The sequence below is a fragment of the Tupaia chinensis genome, unplaced genomic scaffold, assembly GCF_000334495.1.
Source record: "Tupaia chinensis unplaced genomic scaffold, TupChi_1.0 Scaffold000001_1, whole genome shotgun sequence".
Classification (NCBI taxonomy): Eukaryota; Metazoa; Chordata; class Mammalia; order Scandentia; family Tupaiidae; genus Tupaia; species Tupaia belangeri.
Genome location: NW_006159427.1, coordinates 8,330,172 through 8,350,402, shown reverse-complemented (window position 1 = coordinate 8,350,402; position 20,231 = coordinate 8,330,172). Strand labels below are relative to the sequence as shown.

The 20,231-nt window shown below is 44.0% G+C and overlaps 1 long non-coding RNA gene across 1 annotated transcript; it reads right to left on the bottom strand.

Moving 5' to 3' along the window:
- Positions 1 to 468: 468 nt before the first annotated feature.
- LOC102495484 (uncharacterized) lies at positions 469 to 3,373 on the bottom strand. Its single transcript, XR_333153.1, has 3 exons — positions 3,258 to 3,373; positions 2,015 to 2,151; positions 469 to 502 (listed from the first exon to the last, which is right to left on the bottom strand). It is a non-coding gene; the product is annotated as an uncharacterized LOC102495484 (long non-coding RNA).
- Positions 3,374 to 20,231: the final 16,858 nt, after the last annotated feature.

The window sequence follows — 20,231 nt, the reverse complement described above, 5'->3', positions numbered from 1 at the left end:
CGCCTCACCTCCTTCACTCCTCTCTCGTCTCTAGGGCTTTGTTTTCCTGCATAACTCACCACAGCCACATGTATGTATTTTGTTTTTTGCTTGTGTTTACCCTTACTCCTGCTGGAAGGTGAGCTCCATGGAGGCCAAGATTGTCCATCCTGGTAGCTGCTGTATCTCTGCCTGGAGTAATGCCTGGCACCTAGTAGGTGCTCAGTAAATGACTGTGGGATGAATGAATGAATGAATGAAAGGATGGACTAGGCAGGAGGCCTGGGATGGCCCCGTTTTATTTTTTTTCTTATAAGAGACAAAACTAGGGAATAAGGACATTCCAAGGAAAGGCATAAGTAAAGATATACAGAGGCAGTGGGCTGGAAAGAACAGAGTTGCTGGGGCCAGCAAGTGAAGCGGTGTGGGGTTAAGGGGCTAGACTCCCACATAGAGTTCGAGTCTCAGATCCGGCGGCTTGTTTTCTCACATTCCTTCTCTCATTCTCTCTCACACATGAGCCCTGTAGCAAACAAACAAACAAACAAAGATAAATAAAATTAAATAATTATTAAAAACCAAACAAAAACAGAATAGCTAGGACAATGGCCGAGTGCTCCAGGCGTGGAATGAGCCCTGTATTGATCGGGTGGGAAGGCGGGGGATAGGCTGCAAATGTGACTTGGGGCCTGCTCAGGTTTGGGTAATGGCTTGTTCTTCACTGGCCCTTGTTTTGGAGTCGGTCTGGGTAGACAATGCTTGGATGTCTCCAGGGGTTCACGTGCTGGGGCTCGATTGCACTGATGGAATTTTAGAAGTGAAAATGTAAGTCCTTCACAGTATGGGGGCTTTGGGTATGATAGTTCTTTAAGGCAGGGTCCCCACAACTGAGTTCTGGTGGAAGCAGGTGAAAGTCTCACGGATATAACCCATTCTTTGTTGTCGTTCTACCGGAAGTTCCACCTTCCACCATTTTGTGATGCCACTGGACGTTCCAGCCGCCAGAACTGTGAGCTGACATAAACCTCCATCTCTTACCTTCACCCTGTGTCAGGTGTTTCTGCTAATGATGTAAAAATGGACTGAAATGAGGCCGAGGAATAAAAGGTGTCTGTATTGGTAAAGAACTTGTCTTTTTCCTGAGGCAGTGAAAAGCCAATAGGTTTATGGGCAGCAAAGGAGTGACACAAAAATGTAAAGAGATTGCTTTGGAAGCAGCAGCAGTAACTCATCAAGAGGAGGAGACGGGTGGCAGAAAGACACGTGAGAGACTCGAGGGCCTGAGGGAGAGCCCGTGGATTCTGAATATCGGGAAGCATTGGTGGGGGCCTGACAGGGTCGGAGGAGAAGCCCAGTGGGCTCGCAGGGGTCTCAGCAGGGCTGGGTTTATGGGAAAATATGAGAAAAGGAGCAGGTGGGAGGTGGGGCATGCACATTAGAGAATCCCACATCTGAATAGAGGTCCCCAGGGTCGGTTGGATGGATAGGGCTGCTCAGTAGAACGGCAAAATCTCAGGACATATGACCGGTGGCCATCAGAGATGAAGGCAGGAGAGGAGAGCCCACCCTGGCTGGGCGTAGAGAACAGGAAGTAGCGACCTCTCCTGCCAGCACATGGGGTTCCACTGCGTGAGAAGACGCGCGTGGGCCAGCCTTACTGTTCTCTAGAGAAGGCCCGCCCTTTGATATTACTGTTAACATTGTTAAAGACTGTCTGCTCATCTTTGATACAGCGTATGGAAAATAAACTAGCATTATAAACATGACACAAAAGAGACTCCACAGTAAAAAATAGATTGCTATAAGGAGAAGAGACATCCAAAATAAACACAGGAAATGTGAGGATGGGCACTAAATTAGACCCAGAAAACAAACAGGGCTTCCTGGAAATGAAAGAGAATAACAGAAAGAACTAAGGATTTGAATATATCCTTTCCCTTGGATGACAGCCAGAGTATGGTCTGGGGTTTATCTAGTTCTTTGCTGAACAAATTGGGAAAAAAAAAATCTTTTGTTCCTCTTTCTGTAAGCCTACCTGGTCCCTTTGTGATTGTAAAGTCCTTTCTCACTGGTTGACAATCTCCAATTAAAAGTGGCATCTGGATGAAGCAGACTCTTTCTGTCTGGTGTGGAGGTTCGTGATTCAATTGTACAACTTTTCCGAAAGGAGAGCTACAGAAAGGGAGATGGAGGAAGAGGATCTGTTTATTCACGCTCCCTTCTCTGGGCCGGGAACAGGCTTGTTGCAATCTGTCTTCCCGCCGCCTGCTCATCTTTGGAGGCTGAGCTCAGGCATTCAGGAGGGTCAGAAAGAAAAGACTTGCTGGGACCAAGACCGAGCACTCGGTATTCGAGTATTTACTGGACTCTGCACTGACCGCCTGGGAAGGAGGTAGACGAGCCTGCAGGGGTGGTTGCTCTCTGAGTCCTGCACGGCTCTCATGCCATCAACCTTTAACACCTCTGGAGACCAGGGTAGGCAGCTCCTCTGAGCCCCTCTGTCTTCCCTTGGAACTCAATATCATAACTGTTTACCTGACTTTTTCCACCATGAGCTCCTTGGTCAAGAGATCAGGTTTTATTGCTTTTGCAGAACCAGCACCCAGCACGGTACTGTCACCACGCTCAAGGCCAGTGATGCCGTCAGACCTGCTGACTGAGGGACTGCAGCCGGGGACCTCTGCCCTGCATGTGGTGGTTAGGTGGCCTCAATGCCGGCTCCTGGCCTGGCATGGCTCTGGCTCCTAATTTCTTTCCTGGCCACCAGCACTGCCCCTCTTTCTTTTCTTCTTCTTCTTCTTTTTTTTTTTTTTTAGAGGTTTTTGCCTTAGGGTATGTGTGCTCACCAGAGAGAGAGACAGAGATAGTCAATGAGAGGGAAAGTGAGAAATCACCCCCTGGGGGGATGGCCATGCTGCAATCCCTTCTCCATTCTCCTCCCAGGATCTTGGGCATGACACATGCACACATGCCCAGTGTGAGTTTCAAGTCACTGGGTCTGGGACTCAAACATGGCTGGCCACATGGGAGTCCAGTGACATAACTGCTATGCCATCTGCTGTCCCCAGCACTGCCTCTCTTGAATTTGATAATCTGAGAACAAAACCAGAGATCATCTTGGAGAGAAAAGAGACTGGGCAATGTCTCCCAGGCAGAGGAGTCAAGAGAACTGAGGAGAAATGGCAGGCAGCCATGAAATTGTGGCAGAGTCCACACTCTGGAAAAAGAGAGAGGCAATGAAGACCTGTTTGGGAGGTGGAGGTGTAATATAATTCTACCTTCTGTCCCATCAGAGGCTCTTGAGCTCCCCTTCACTTGGCGAGTTGATGGTGGTGAGCTCTTCCACACTTTTGCGGCCCATTGTAGTTCTTTTATCTATTTATTTGGTTTTTAAGATTTTTGCCATAGGGTGCATACACTAGCTGGGGAGAGACAAAGAGAAAGAAAGTGAGAAATCACTCTCCAGGGGGCTGGCCACACCATAGTCCCTTCTCCTCCAGTCTCCTCCTCAGATTCTGGGCACACATGCATACACACCCAGCATTATTTTCAAGCCACCAGGTCCTAGATTCGAGCCGAGGTTGGCCATGCGGGAATCCAGAGCTGTAACCGGAATACCACCTGCTGGCCCTGATACGTTGCAATTCTTAGAGCCAAATTTCGTCAGCATGGAGCTGCATCCTCAGTTACCTAGTCAAAGAACCAGTGTGGTGAGACCTCTTCCACAACACAGCACTTTCCCAAGGGTATTGCTGCCCATTATCTTACTGACCCTATCAGAATGTAAACTTCAAACGAGCTCAACAATCAACATAGAGAATACACCATAATAAACGCCAACCCTAGCATCCCCTTCAATGATTAACATTTTGCCAATTCGGTTTCATTTGTCCTTTATCTCCCTCTTTTTACACTTCCTTTTCTTCCAGAGTATTCTAAAGCAAATCCCAGATAACATTATTTCCACAATGCTCTTGCCATACCTGACACATTATAAATTCTCCCCTTAGCTCATTTAATAGTCTCTCATAGACTAGGTATCAATACCACACTAAGACAATTGTTTTAAATGCTGGAGGGTATGTGCACATGCGTAAGAGGAAGAGAGAGAGAACGCACACACAGTTGGACCTGGCCACATGTGATCCTTTTTCCTCCAATTCTCCATCCTCTCAGGATCCTGAACACAGGCGCACACAGTGGGCCTGTTTTTTCAAGCCGTTGGGTCTGCTACTTGAACCCTGGTTAGCCATGTGGGATCTGGTGTCCTCTGGCCTTAACCACCAGTGTTTAACTGCTATGCTGTAGGGCTTCCCTCTCCTTTGTCAACTCACGAGAAAACTGAGGTTCAAGGACACAAGCAACCTGCTCAAGAGCATGTGACTGAGGAATGGCGCTGCACCGGAACTGGCTCCTCCAGCCACAGAGCCCGGCCTGCTTCCCACCCTTCATCCCTCAGATGTGAAAGGCACGGAAGAGCCGGGTAGGAAAATCACATCGCATCCGAGGCGAGCCCCAGCTGGCGTGCTTCTCAGTAGGTGCGATGTTGCAGCTGCAACCCTTTGCTCTTTGTGAGACTTGCTTAGATCTTTCCCCAGAATCAACCCAACAGTGTATTGTAGACAGAACACATAACCCCTGCTGCTCAGCCTCCCCACAGCCATCCCACATGCTGGGGCAATCTGAGGCTCTCTGAGGCAGGGAATGGCTCCACAGGGGTGTCCTGTGGACCTCAGGGACTCTCGACTGTTCGAGAATAGTGTGAAGTTCACATCCTGTACCCCTGTGCTTCCTGGAAGCCTGGTGAGTGCCGCCAGGGGAAAGGAAAACTGTCTAGAAGAGGTGGAGGAAGATCCATGTGCGACCTGATGTCTCCCTGGAGAGGAACAAGGCTTGGCCAACCTGGAGTCCTCCCAGGTAATGCTTCAGTGGATTATCAGATCCCATCTCCTGCTTAGAGTTCTCCGTTCTGTCTGTAGGCACCAGACCCTGCGTGCCTGTTCTGGCTCTTTTTGAATAGGATGGCCATTGGCAGGCTTCTTCTGGGCAGGCAATGCTCATTAGGATAGAAGATGACGGAGTAGGAGATATATCGCATTACACAGGATGGTGAGAAAGCCTCTGGGAGAAGAATGGGAGGGAAGAAGGCCCAGTATGGGGCAGGGAGTGGTCAGAGCAGCCTAGGACTGTGGGAATCCTCTCTCTACAGTGTGTTTATTTTAGTTTTCCTTAGTCATCAGCTTTGTGGGCTTGCCGGCTGCAAGCCTGTGTCACTCTTGAGGTTGACATGTGACCGGGAGGCAGGAAATTTCAGAATGGAGGAAAGGTGGCCTTTAAATAACAACAACCAACAGCAATATGCTAAGTAGGCCATGGGGTCAAGATTCAGTCACCAGCAAGTTCTAGAACCAAGGACATTTCAGGGTCTTAGAAGGCTAAAAGATTTATAGCCAAAGGAAGTTAGTTTGGGATTGAGTAGTGTGAAATTTATTTCCTTCCTAGGAAAAAGCCCAACTCACTAATATATATTTTTAATTTTAAAAGATTCAGTGTCCAGGGCTAGTAGGTGGGATAGTGGTTGAGGCACATGGCCGACTGAGGTTCAAGCCCTGAACCCAGCTGCTTAAAAATCATGCTGGGCACATGTATGTGTGTGTGTGTGTCCAAAAATCCCCGGAGGAGAATGGAGAAGGGATTGCATGTGGCCATTCCCGGGGGGATGATTTCTCTTTCCTTCTCTATCTCTCTTCAGCAAGTGTACCCTATGGCAAAAAACTTAAAAAACAAAAAAGATTCAGTTTCCATACTGTTATGTTTTATAACACACATATGGCATACACACATAGACTTGCATGCATTTTTTTATATGTATCAAATATTCCAACAAAATATTAAATGCTTTTGGGAAGTTGGGATAGCCATCCTTTTCTCTATTTCTCCCACTAAGCAGCTAAAACCCCTGGACATTACATATAAAACAAATGTGAGAAGAACTTGGAAGGGACAAAAGGCTAGGGACTGCAGGATCTAAGGAATAAAAATGATGAATGCTCTGGATTTTCTGTTTGTCTCATATATCCTAGACCTGGAGCTGAAGAACCTGAACCTGAACATACCAATAGGTACAGACAAAAGAGCCCCAAGAAAAACTTGCTCTTGACATCCAGAAAAACAAGTAAAAGGCAGTCTTATAACTCTCTGAGGCAGGGAATGGCTCCACAGGGGTGTCCTGTGGACCTCAGGGACTCTCGACTGTTCGAGAATAGTGTGAAGTTCACATCCTGTACCCCTGTGCTTCCTGGAAGCCTGGTGAGTGCCGCCAGGGGAAAGGAAAACTGTCTAGAAGAGGTGGAGGAAGATCCATGTGCGACCTGATGTCTCCCTGGAGAGGAACAAGGCTTGGCCAACCTGGAGTCCTCCCAGGTAATGCTTCAGTGGATTATCAGATCCCATCTCCTGCTTAGAGTTCTCCGTTCTGTCTGTAGGCACCAGACCCTGCGTGCCTGTTCTGGCTCTTTTTGAATAGGATGGCCATTGGCAGGCTTCTTCTGGGCAGGCAATGCTCATTAGGATAGAAGATGACGGAGTAGGAGATATATCGCATTACACAGGATGGTGAGAAAGCCTCTGGGAGAAGAATGGGAGGGAAGAAGGCCCAGTATGGGGCAGGGAGTGGTCAGAGCAGCCTAGGACTGTGGGAATCCTCTCTCTACAGTGTGTTTATTTTAGTTTTCCTTAGTCATCAGCTTTGTGGGCTTGCCGGCTGCAAGCCTGTGTCACTCTTGAGGTTGACATGTGACCGGGAGGCAGGAAATTTCAGAATGGAGGAAAGGTGGCCTTTAAATAACAACAACCAACAGCAATATGCTAAGTAGGCCATGGGGTCAAGATTCAGTCACCAGCAAGTTCTAGAACCAAGGACATTTCAGGGTCTTAGAAGGCTAAAAGATTTATAGCCAAAGGAAGTTAGTTTGGGATTGAGTAGTGTGAAATTTATTTCCTTCCTAGGAAAAAGCCCAACTCACTAATACATATTTTTAATTTTAAAAGATTCAGTGTCCAGGGCTAGTAGGTGGGATAGTGGTTGAGTCACATGGCCGACTGAGGTTCAAGCCCTGAACCCAGCTGCTTAAAAATCATGCTGGGCACGTGTATGTGTGTGTGTGTGTCCAAAAATCCCCGGAGGAGAATGGAGAAGGGATTGCATGTGGCCATTCCCGGGGGGATGATTTCTCTTTCCTTCTCTATCTCTCTTCAGCAAGTGTACCCTATGGCAAAAAACTTAAAAAACAAAAAAGATTCAGTTTCCATACTGTTATGTTTTATAACACACATATGGCATACACACATAGACTTGCATGCATTTTTTTATATGTATCAAATATTCCAACAAAATATTAAATGCTTTTGGGAAGTTGGGATAGCCATCCTTTTCTCTATTTCTCCCACTAAGCAGCTAAAACCCCTGGACATTACATATAAAACAAATGTGAGAAGAACTTGGAAGGGACAAAAGGCTAGGGACTGCAGGATCTAAGGAATAAAAATGATGAATGCTCTGGATTTTCTGTTTGTCTCATATATCCTAGACCTGGAGCTGAAGAACCTGAACCTGAACATACCAATAGGTACAGACAAAAGAGCCCCAAGAAAAACTTGCTCTTGACATCCAGAAAAACAAGTAAAAGGCAGTCTTATAAGACAGAGAATCTTTAGACAGTAATTACTTTTTGCTATAAATACCTCAGAAAAGACTGTGATCCTGCTCCCACTCATACCATCAAGGGCCAAATGGGTGACCCCCAAAAGGAAAACCCCCAAGCTGACAGTCATGAGGTGCCCTCCCACCCCACTGAGATGATGTCAGGGACTTATGGAAGGTCACAACTGGCACCATTAACCAAAGGTAGGAAAGCCACCATCTTGTGCCATCAGCAAAGGGCATGTGTGGTTAAGTTACAAAGGACTCCTACACCTGCCAGCCAGGAGCATATCAGTGAAAATTTAGTGGGGAGCCAGAGCCTCACTCCTATCCAGCAATAATGAAGAGCCTCTTTCTTCCATACCTTCAGTGTCAAGAGAGGCTGAGTGGAAAACCTGAACTTCTCTTCCCACCTGTCAATAATGAAATGGAATCCTTACCTTCCCTTACTGCAGGGGTGTCAGAGAAAGTCAGCTAACAAAAGAGTTAAATAAGATTCAGAGATTCATAAGCTAATACTCCCCCAACCCAGGTTTCAGTAGAAAATCACATTTCATATCAAGAACCATGAACATTGAAATCTGAATGAAAAGAAGAATCAATATGCCAACACTAAAATGGCCAGACAAATGATCAGACAAAGAGTTTTAGAGCAGCCATCATGAAAATGTTTCAATGAGCAATTACAACCACACTTAAGGCAAACGAAAGCAAAACAAAACATAAAGACTAGCAAAGAAATGACCTATCTCAGCAAATATGTAGAAGATATAAAGGAAAGTTAAATGGTAGAGCTGAATAAGACAATAACAGCAACAATAAGAAATGAACATGTTCAGTAGTAGCATGAGGATAAAAGAAGAAAGAATCAGTGAACTTGAAGACAGACAATAGAAACTATGCAGTCTGCATACCAGAGGGAAAACAGACTGAAAATAATATTAATAATAATAATAAAGGACATCTTGGATACCTCAGGGGCTGACGATAGTGAGAGATCTGGCTTTCATGTCACTGGAACCATGGAAAAGAGGAAAAAGAAGAAAGGGCTGAAAAATGTCCTTGAAGTAATAATGACTGAAAATGTCCTGAATTTGGCAAGAGACATATATCTACAGATTTTAAGAAGTCAAATAAATCTCCAAAAGAAAAACCCTAAAGGAATACACAAAACACATAATTAAATTTCTGAAATAGAGACAATGGAAAAATTATTGAAAATACTGAAAAAGAAACAAAATGCCTGTAGGGGAAAACAATCTGATTGACAGTAGGTTTATCATGAAAAAACTTTTGAGGCCAGTAGAGAATGGTACGTTTTCAACTGTTGAAAAGGAACTGTCAACCTAGAATCTCATATCCAGCAAAAATATCCTTCAGAAATGAAGAGGAAATGAAGATATTTATAGATGAAGAACTCTAAGAGAATATATCACCAGCAAAGAGTCCCTGAAAGAATGGTTAAAGGATATTCTCTAAACAGAAAAGAAATAAGACAAGAAAAAGATCTTGGGACATAAGGAAGGAACAAAAAAATACGGCAAGCAGAAATACAGGTAAACGTCAGAGATTTTCCTTCTCCTCCTGAGTTTTCTAAGTTATGTTTGATGGTTGAAGCAAAAATTCCAACTGGCTGATGTAGATCTAAATGTATATACAGAAAATCTTTAAGATAATTATGAGGAAGATAAGGGACTTAAATGGACATAGGTTTCCATGTTTCACTTGATCTGGTAAAATCATAGCTCAAATAGACTGATAATTTGTTACTACAAATAAAAATGTATACGTAATGTAAGCAATCACTTAAAAAGCTATAGTTGAAAATATACCCAAAGTAATATACAAAAGTCAAAATGAAAACTGAATTCTAAAACATGTTGAAATGGCTTACAGGAAAAAAGAAGAAAAAAAGAAACAGAGAAAAGAAAAAAAAAGACAAAAATAATCAGTTATTATATTAAATGCCAGTGGTTTAAATACAGCAATTAAGACAGAGATTTACCGAGTGAAATTAAAAAACCATGATCCAACTCTATGATTTTTATTTAAAAAACCACTCCAGGGACCAGCAGATGCTATAATGGTTATGGTGCTGGACTCCCAGGTAGTTGACCACAGTTCAAGTCCCAGACCTGGCAACTTAAAACTCATGCTGGGTTTGTGTGTGTGTGAGTGAGTGCGTGCGTGTGTGTGTGTGTGTGTGTGTGTGTATGTATGTGCCCAAAATCCTGAGAGGAGAATGGAGGAGAAGGGATTGTGGTGTGGCCATCCGCCTTAGAGGGGGCGGTGATTTCTCTCTATCTCTCTGTCGCTCTCTGTCTTTCCAGCAAGCACATGTGCCCTATAGAAAAAATCTCTCTCTTTCAGAAAAAAACCTGCAAATATAGTAATATAGGCAGGTTTAAAAGGACATTAGTATCTCTATCATGCAAACATTATTCAAGAGAATAATATTAAGCAATTATTGTTGTTATTGTCAGTTGTGATATCAGCATTATGTGTGTGCATATTTCAGTCAGTTTTTCTATCACCAAGAATTGTACACCAAACTGATATACAATTTATGTAATTTAAAAAGAATATAAGTTTGTTTAACTCACAGTTTTGGAGGCCCAAGATCAAGGGGTCAGAACTGGTGAGGGTCTTGGGAACCAGCAGTTAGCGTAATGGCTATGTCGCTGGACTCCCACGTAGTCGACCGTGGTTCGCATCCAGGACCCTGTGGCTTAGAACTCATGCTGGGCGCGTGTGCGTGCGTGCCCAAGATCCCGAGAGGAGAATGGAGGAGAAGGGATTGCGGCATGACCACCCCCCCTGGGGGGTGATTTCTCACTTTCTATCTCTGTGTCTCTGTCTGTCTGGCGAGCACACGCGCCCTATAGCGAAAACCTCTCCAAAAAAAAAAAAAGAAAGAACTGGTGAGGGTCTTGTTGTTGGTGGAGACTCTATGAAATCACAAGGCAGTATAAGGCAACGCATGATAAGAGCTTGCATGTATCCAGGTCTCCGTCTGCCAGCTCTGATCTCTCTTCCTCTTATAAAGCTACCTGGATTCAATCAAGGGCGCTTCACTCTGATGACCTCATTCAATCCATAGCACTTTCCAGAGACCCCATCTCTGTTTTGTGATAGAATGCATGCACATACAAGTGAACAAGAGAGAGAGAAAGAGAGACAAGCATCCTCCATAGGGTCTGGCTGTACACTGACCTCCTTTTTCCAGTTCTCTGGGCATCAGATCATGGGTACTTGTGCACATGCCTGGTATGTTTCAGGCCAACCAGACCTGGGATTTGCACCACGGTGGCCATGTGGGATCTGGCTTCTCTTGAATATTGCCCCACACTGAAACAGAGCACTGGCCTGATTTTACCTCTTAATATCAAAGTCAGATTAAGTTTCTACCTTCCTAATCCCTGAGCATGCCAGGTGCATACACATATGCCAGTGGTCTGGGCTAGCTGGGACTGGGGTAGATCAAAGCATGAAGACACTGTTGGATGGCTGATCTCTGTTTCTCTCTGCCTCTATCTTTTTCCCTCATGGAAGAAGTAAAGCTTAGGATATTTATTGAGTGAATGGATGAATAAATGAGTAAACCAATGAATGAATGAATATATGGGAGGTGGTCATTTTTTAAAGGCAAAACACACGAGAAAAATCACTGGATTGTGAATTAGAAGACATGGATTCAATCAATAACTATCTATATGACATAAGAAAGGTCTCTCCATCTCTCCAAATCTCTGTTCCTGTGAGAGCTGTATTGGACCACTGGATCACAACCATTGTCAGACTCCCTAAAAGTAGACATGGAGTCTCCCCAATGGCTAATGATGTTAACAAACAATGAAAATATCAAGGTTGTAGCTTTTATAACAAACCCTCTGAAAACTTTAGAAATTATAGGTCTATCCAGATATCTTCATATAAAAAAAATAAAAAGTAGTAATAAATTCTAGAGAATAAGATTCTGGTTTTCAAATGCATCACATTAAATTAAATGGATTATTATTTTGAAATAATTTAGTTATTTAAATGTTCATCGAAATGATATTTAACATTTATTTAATAAATTGCATTAGTCGGAGTCAAATATTTCTGTAGTGGGTGTCTTACTCATAGTGGTGATAAGCATGGGTCTTGGTTCCATTATAAATGATCTACTAAGCAGCAAGGCAGAGAATCATGTTCCCAGGGAATTATAGGAACTATGGACAGAGAGTACCTGGAGAACCCAAGGGAATCTTCCATCAAGAGGAGATGGAGGTGTGATGAGGCTCTCCTGGATTTCCTAGGAGCTGGGAGTCAGGAAACTTGGCTTAGGCCTTGACTCTAGGCCTGTAGAGTCAGTCACTCAACACTTATTGAACTTATTTCTTAACTCAAAGTAGTAATAACATTACTCTTATTTAGGATGCTTGATAGGCTAGGGCTAATAGCACCATTTTGGCAACTCTGCTTTATCCAACATCTAGTCACTTTTTACTAAAACAATATCCCACACAGGCCTTGCCACTATCATTATTAGCCAGGAAACAAATACAGTTCTTGTCCCTATGATTTCAGACATGCCCTTGAAATTCCTTAGGCCTAGTCCTGAGTCCTGGAAAGCTGTTGTGAATTAGGAGCAGAGTGAATCCTAACAAAAAGTCACTTACACCATTCCAGAAAGTTTCTTTTTTATCACAAGTCTAGGTGGAAACTCAAAATGACCAAGAAACAAAGGTTTTCCAATAACGGCATCATCCTATACAAATCTCTACAGTATCTGCTTCAAGAGATTTTATAATTCACCACTTTTAAGAGTTTCTTGGTAAAATGCCACCCATGTTCCTCCCTATTCCAGGGTCCTCTCCCCCGGGACTCTGTTGGGAGATCTGTTTTGCCTCTTTTTCTATCAGATCTAAAACTTAGGTCTTCAAAGTCTTGGCTGAGTTAAAATACTGACTGTTGGTGAACTGTAAAAAAATTATGTCTTTAGTTTCAAAGAAACTTTAAAATATTTACCGATTACAAAGGGTATTGTCTTTGTCAAGTGATCAACATGAACATCTCCAGTGAAGGGACAAATTGAAATCATGGACTATTGATAGGACACAATGAAAAACAAAACAAAACAAAACAACACAATGCTACTTCTGTAAACATTACCGCAGCTCAAGAGTCAAAGCCTGAAGGCAGGTTTCCTGACTCCCAGCTCGTAGGAAACCCAGCCACACCACAACACCTTCTCCTCTCGATGAAAGACTCCCTTGGGTCCCACAGACACTCTCTGTCCATAGTTGCTATAATTCTCTGGGAGTATAATTCGCTGCCATTTTTTTTTTCTATAGGACACGTGTGCTCACCAGATAGGAAGAGAGAAGGAGAGAGAGAGAAAGAGAGAAAAATGAAAAGTCCTCCAGGGAAGACAACCCTTCTCCTTCAGACTCCTCTTGGGATTTTCGGTACACATTCCTATGCGCCTGGGATTCACACCATGCCGGTCGGCCATGTGGGATCCAGCATCTTAATCACATGCCACCTGGGGCTCATTCTTTGCCTTGTTATGTAGCAGGTCATCTAGACCCGACTCTGCCAGAGACACACGACCTGAATTTATTCATGAGAAAGCATCACATACACCTAGACTGAAGGTCATTCTATAAACTAACTGGCCTGTCATCTTTCAAGGTGTCAGGGTCATGAGTCAGGGAAAGACTGAGACTGTTCGAGACTGAAGGAAACTAACCAGATATGATGCCAAAAGCAATGCATGGTTCTGAACTGACTTGCTTTGCCATGAAAAAAGAAATGGAATGGTGAAATTTTAATGGGTCTGAAGATTAGTAGTTGTATTGATTTCCTGATTTAGAGGGTTGGGTAGTGATTACATGGGTGAATGTCCCTGTCCTTACTCAGGAGTGATTAGGGCATCAGGTTAACAATTTACTCTCAAATAATCTAGGGAAAAAATTTACTTGTATTCTATTGGTAACTTTGCTATAAGTTTGAGATAGTTTCTCTCTCTCTACATATATGCATACATATATATGTGTGTGTGTTTAATATCATTTAATATTTCTTACATATTTGAGAGCTAGAATTTCTTCTCCCTCTGGGCTCAACTAGCCTGGAAAATAATCTTGGCTAATGAATCTTTATCAGAAAGGGCAAAATGTTGCTTTAAGCTGAATGCTCTGTCTTCAAAGATGGGTTTAGCATTGAAGTTGGGCAGCTACATCTGAAAACAATGTACCACTATTGAAATTATCAGCTTGTTCTGAAAAAAAATTTCATGTAGATTTTATTAGCTATTTCAAGCAGGGCCTGGTTCAGAAACCACAAAATAAGTGGTGGCCCACTCCCACGCCGCACTGTTAAAAGCTGCTCACTAAACAAGATCCTTATTACTTACCGCAGTCCTCCCAGCAGAAAGACAAAGACAGGCAGAGACAGAGACAGAGACAGAGACAGAGCGAGCTGCACTCCTCTGAAATAGTCAGTCCTTCCACAACAAAGCACTCCCTTTCCTAATAAGGCCGTCCACACTCTCAGACAGAATTAGCCACAGAATGCGATTCAAGTTCTCTATGCCTGGAATGCCCAATAGCAAGACAAACATCTATTTATATGTTTAGTGATAATGATGTTTATCTACTATTAAATCACTGTTCTTACCTCTTACCAAAAGGGCTGTGTGCTTAGTAATGACCCTGGCTTGAATTAGTCCCAGCCAAACATGGGTTGGTCACTCCCAAGTTACCAACAGGGTGATCTGAAGTGAAAGCATACTTCCCAAATTTGCCCATGTGTGCCATTTTAAAGCTGAAAGTAGCCAATATTAATACGTGAGGCATAACCTGGAGGTGGCAGTAGCAGGAGAACGAGTGGAATTTGGCCTGGGGCCTGGAACGAAATCTCTTTTCTCCTCAGAGTGGCATTTTATTTTGTTCGAGGTGCATTCCCCTTCTGGTTTGTCCCAAACTAAACTGGGAATGGAATGCGCTCCAGTACAAACAGAGCCCAGCTTGACAATGAAAGCAGGGCTGGGCCTGCCGGCGATGTATTGGAGTGTCATCGCTCAAACTCTTTCTGGAGGAAAAGGAGAAAGCCAGTGTCGTTACTGACGTGGGTGACAACCAGGGATTATTCAAGGCTGCAGGCCCATCCACTCCTTCCCTTCATTCTGTGCACCCTGTCACAGGACAGGGGAGTCGTCTATGCCTGTGTTCTCTGGCCGAGGGGGTTTGTGAGTCTGGCAAAATATCAGGGCACAACTCACAGGGAGAGCTCAGGGAGCGAGAGAGGTAAGAATTGGTCCAGGACAGGAAGAAGGAAAAAAGGCAAAGAAATCCATGCCAGGGAAAGCAGCAGATAGGGAATAGTAGGGAATGTCTTTGGCAGAGGAGGTAGTTGAGAGAGACTTTTCTGATCCAAGAATTCTGGGGAAAACATAGTTTTGTTTTCCTTTCCTTAAAGAGACAGGTGTTTTAGGAGGACTTTGGTCTGTGGGGGAAAAAAGGACAAAAAGGTTTTTTTTTTTTTCTTATTTTGAGTCATATAGAGTATTCATTCACTAGTTTAGGTGGGAGCTCTCCTGGAAGGAAACAATAAAACACCAACCAAAAGGAGGAACTCGCTGTGATCCGGTCACAGGGACGCGGAGGAGAACGATGTGGTCATCAGGACCCCTGAGTTCTAAGATGCAGTTTTGGGATGACCTAGTGGCATGACCTTGTGAAAGTCACCCTGAGATCTTGTTTTCCACCTGTAAATGAGGCAGTTGACCCCAGTAATGTCTTTGGTTCCTGGGTCTGCTCATTACGGGGAAGACCCAGTCCAGCAGTAGGAGGACACTGTTCCTCCCAGTACCCTGCTCCAGGACCCGTCCTCCTGCTGTGACATGGGAGGAAGGTGCTGCAGCCAGTGCTGCAGGAGGTGGGGTTCAACCCCAGCCTTGGCTTTGACCACTGTACTGAAAGCCCAAGTAGAAAAGACAGGCTCCTCTTCTGAGGACTGAGCTCCAGCCTCGGTCCCATCTGATTTGTGACATCACTCAAGTGACACAACGACAACACCATGGCGTGATGAGACTGACATCCCCACTACCACGGACAAGTAATGCTTAATGACTGCTTTGGGCTATGCCCCTTTCTAAGCACTCAGTGTGTATCAAACAACTCGTTTATGCTCTACCTTCATCTTCATTTTCACAGATGAGGAAACCAAGGCAGTAAAAGCTCGACTACCCTGAGCCAGAGCACAGCCCGTCAACCCAAGGGCTGCAGTTTGGCGCCTCACAGGCAGTGGCCGCCAGTGCTACCGGCTCCACCTCTCGCAGACTACTCGTCTACCTCCCTTTATGGTATTACATCCCTCTCCTGCCTAAGCTCTTCAGAGGCTCCGCATCTTCCAGCTGATGAAAGCAAACTCTCAGGGAGCCAGTGGGTAGTGTGGTGGCTGAGGGCGCTGGACTCCCACATGGCTGACGGCGGTTCAAATCCTGGCCCTGACAGCTTGCTTTCTCACTTTCTCTCTTTCTCCTTGGTCAAATTAAAATAAAATAAATGAATAAATAAGTAAAGTTAAATTAAAAAAAAAAAACCCTTGGTAAGGAGCATCCAGCCTGTATGATTGTCCCTGGCCACCCAGCCTGGTGTCCACCTTGCTCCTCCATCAGCCTGGACCCAAGCCTCCAGAGACAAGGAGTCATTTGCCTTTTCTGAGTTGACCCTCCCACTCCTGTTTCTCTTGCCCATTAGCCAGTTTTAACTCTCTGTCTACCTGGCAAAAGTTCCTGCTCAGACTTCAAGTCTCACACACCAGAAACACTTTCCTATGGTTTATTTTATTTATTTATTTAAATTTATTTATTTACATTCATTCACTGTACATCATAACAACATACAAAATGAGATTTTCCATCCAGAGTACACTGTATATTGGCTCAATCAAGCACATCAGCATATGTGTTATCATCAACAAATAATTTTCCATTTCTTGTTTCCTGTATGTTTTGCTTTTTTCCCCCATCCTTGATTCCCTATCTCTTACCCTCTGCCATCTCCCACTCTCCTCCCACACTGTTTCTGGTATCTATGTTTACTTTCTATACTGTTTTCCCCCACATTTTATTGAGTCACTAAAGATCTTAATTAAACTAAATGTTTTCATAACAAGCACCGCTGATATATACATTTCTACGAACACAAGTCCAACTTTAGGCATAATCTTCAGAGAGTAGAATGAACATCCTATAAAGTAGCACCTAGGGGCTATATCGCGTACTACAGCCATCAAATATGCATTTTTTTATGAAACTTTTTAAAATTAATTAATGTATATTCATTCCCTAATCATCATCACAGCATACAAAATGTGATTTCCCATCCAGAATATACTGCACAATGGCTTAATCATGCATATTATTATCACAACTTTTCCATTTCTAGTTCCTAGAATTTTTTTTACTCCTATTTCTGACCCTCTGTCCTTTCCCACGCTCTTCTCACACTATCTCTGGCCAAATGGCCCGATGGACTGTAACCCCTGAGCTATTAGAGGTGAGGCCTCTTGGAGGTGAGTAAGCCATGAGGACTCTGCCCTCAGGGGTAGGGTAGTGCCCTTTGAAAGGGCTCTGGGGAAAGAGTTCACCTTCATTTTGCTCTCTGGCCTTCTGTGCCTTCTGCCATGCCTTTGCAGAGCATAGCCGCAGGCGCCATCTTGGAAGCAGGGGCAGGTCCTCAGCAGACTTCAAGTCTGCCAGCACCATGGCCTTGGGCCTCCCAGCTTCCACAATGGTGAGAGGTAAATTTCTATTATTTATACATCACCTAGTCGGTGGGATTCGGTTAAAGCAGCAGGAAGGGGCTAAGACACCCTTCCAGGTAGACTTTCTTGACTCTCCCGAGCAGAATGAAGCATGTCGGAGGAGTGCTAGTTCCTCCACATTCTCTGTGTGACTTGAACACCCCTCAGTCACAGGCCTGAGCCTATCAGAGCAGGACTGCCTGCTTGTGTCCTGTGTGTGCCCCCATTCAGACTGCAAGTCCTACTGCGTTTAATTTATTTTTGCATTCTCAGTGTTTGGCACAGAGTGCGTTTCCAATAAATATTTGCTGAATTAAGTGACATTACTAGATAATTTTTCTTTTCAAAAAAAATTTTTTTGGAGAGGTTTTTGCTATAGGGTGCAAACGCTTGCCAAAAAGACAAAGAGAGACACAGAGATAGAAAGTGAGAAATCACTCCCCGGGGGATGGCCACACTGCAATCCCTTCTCCTCCGCTCTCCTCTCAGGATCTTGGGCACACACGCACACGTGCCTGGCATGAGTTTAAGCCACCGGGACCGTGTTGACCATTGTTGACATGAGAGTCCAGTGACATAGCCATTATGCCAACTCCTGGTCCCGGTATCTCTTGTTTTTAAGAGAGATTTTTGCTATAGGATATGTGTGTTCACCAGAGATACAGAGAGAAAAAAAGTGAGAAAATTACCCCTCAGGGGTTTGGCCTTGCTACGATCTCTTCTCCTCCATTCTCCTTTCAGGATTTTAGGCACACATGTACATGCACATGCACCCAGTGTGAGTTTCAAGCTGCCAGGTTCAGGATTTGAACTGTAGTTGGCCATGTGGGAGTCCAGTGCCTTAACCACTACGCCACTTGCTAACCCCCACCCTCTGAATTGTATTTTCTCCTTGAGGTTGTACTGTTCATATCAAACCAAAATCACTCTGATGAACTAGCATCATTGACTGACTGTTCCACTAAATGCCAAGGGAGAAAAATCTCCTAGCAGTTAGTGAAGACGAACTCATTTCTTTGCTATTTCTTTGTTTTCCCTTTGCACAGTTAATTACACATAGCTTTATACAAGGGTTTTTCAAAAGTTGGAAAATGTGACTTCTGAAGAAAACATGCATGGAGGCAGGCAGGTGGTGGGTGGTTCAGGTGACTGGACTCCCACATGGTTGACCATGATTTGAGTCCCGGACCTGGCAGCTTGCTTTCTCACTTTCCTTCTCTCTCTCTCTGTCTTTCTCTGGTCAACTTCGAAAAATAAAAATAATGGGAACCAGCAGTTAGCGTAATGGCTATGTCGCTGGACTCCCACGTAGTCGACCGCGGTTCGTGTCCTGGACCCGGTGGCTTAAAACTCACGCTGGGCGCGTGTGCGTGCATGCCCAAGATCCCGAGAGGAGAATGGAGGAGAAGGGATTGTGGCGTGACCATCCCCCCTGGGGGGTGATTTCTCGCTTTCTGTCTCTATCTCTCTCTCTGTCTGTCTGGCGAGCGCACGCACCCTACAGTGAAAATCTCTCCAAATAAAAAAAATAATAAAAATAAAAATAAAAATAATGACAACAAATGCAAACTTTTAAAAATGCATGGATTTAACATTTTTTCATCAAAATATATTTGCACTTTAATTCCATTTTCCCAGGACTTTTATGCAGTCCCTTCAGTGTTTTATAGAATGTAAGGTGATAAGATTTCTGACTGTGAGAAAGGAGTTTTCATAATCTACAGATATAAATCTTGGAAAGTTACGTTAAACCACAAAATGTTTAAACAATGACATATTCCTTTTTGCCTTTTTTAAGGACTTAAAATATCTTTTCAGTTTTTCCAATTTCCCATTTAATGCCATTTAAAAGGAGACTGCAAAGTAAACTTTTCTTAGAGCCTCCAAAATAATCTCATCACTCCATAGAAATGTCTCATCCTCAAAGATGGTCTCAAAACTTGGGAAGGAGTTTTCCTTGCCGTCATTTTTTTGGTGAAAACATCCTTTATGGTCCCTTAATTTACTTCAAAAGATATAGTCCTTGAGGGGAGTAATTGAGCAAATCCGTGTGTGTTTTAAACTTTTCCTTAATTATTTCTGTATGTCTTTCTGGAAAGAGGGACATTTTTCTGAGAAATGGTCATGAACATTACTGGCAGAGTTCATCTGAAAAAACAGAGAAAAATGACAGGCTATTAGTCCTGACAGAGGTCGATAGCCTGGTCCATTTTTGTCAGATGAGGAAACCAAGGTCTTGCAAGGGCTTTCTTGAGGAGATCCCAGGTGTTGGCCATGTGGGGCCCAACCAGGCTGCCCAGTGCCCAGTCCAGAGGGCCTGTCCACACCACTGTGGCTTGGCACAAGAGCTCTGCCTACTGAGCACAACCCTGAAGGACATCTTTGGTCTAGGACAATTCCAATCTTAGGGAGCATTCTGTCAATGAAGATCTGGGATAGGGGCCAGCAGGTAGATGGTGGGGTGGTTAAGGCACTGGACTCCCACATGGCCAACTGCGGCTGGAGTCCTGGAACCAGTGGCTTAAAAACCATGCTGGGCATGTGTGTGTGCATGCCCAAGATCTCAAGAGGAGAATGGAGGAGGAAGGATTGTAGTGCAGCCATCCTCCCAGGGTGTGTGATTTCTTACTTTCTCTTTCCTCTCTCTGGTAAGCGCACATGCCCTGTGGCAAAATTCTAAAAAAAAAAAAAAAAAAACAAAAACCAACCAACCAACCAAACAAAAACCCTGGTAAAATGCATTGACTTTTCA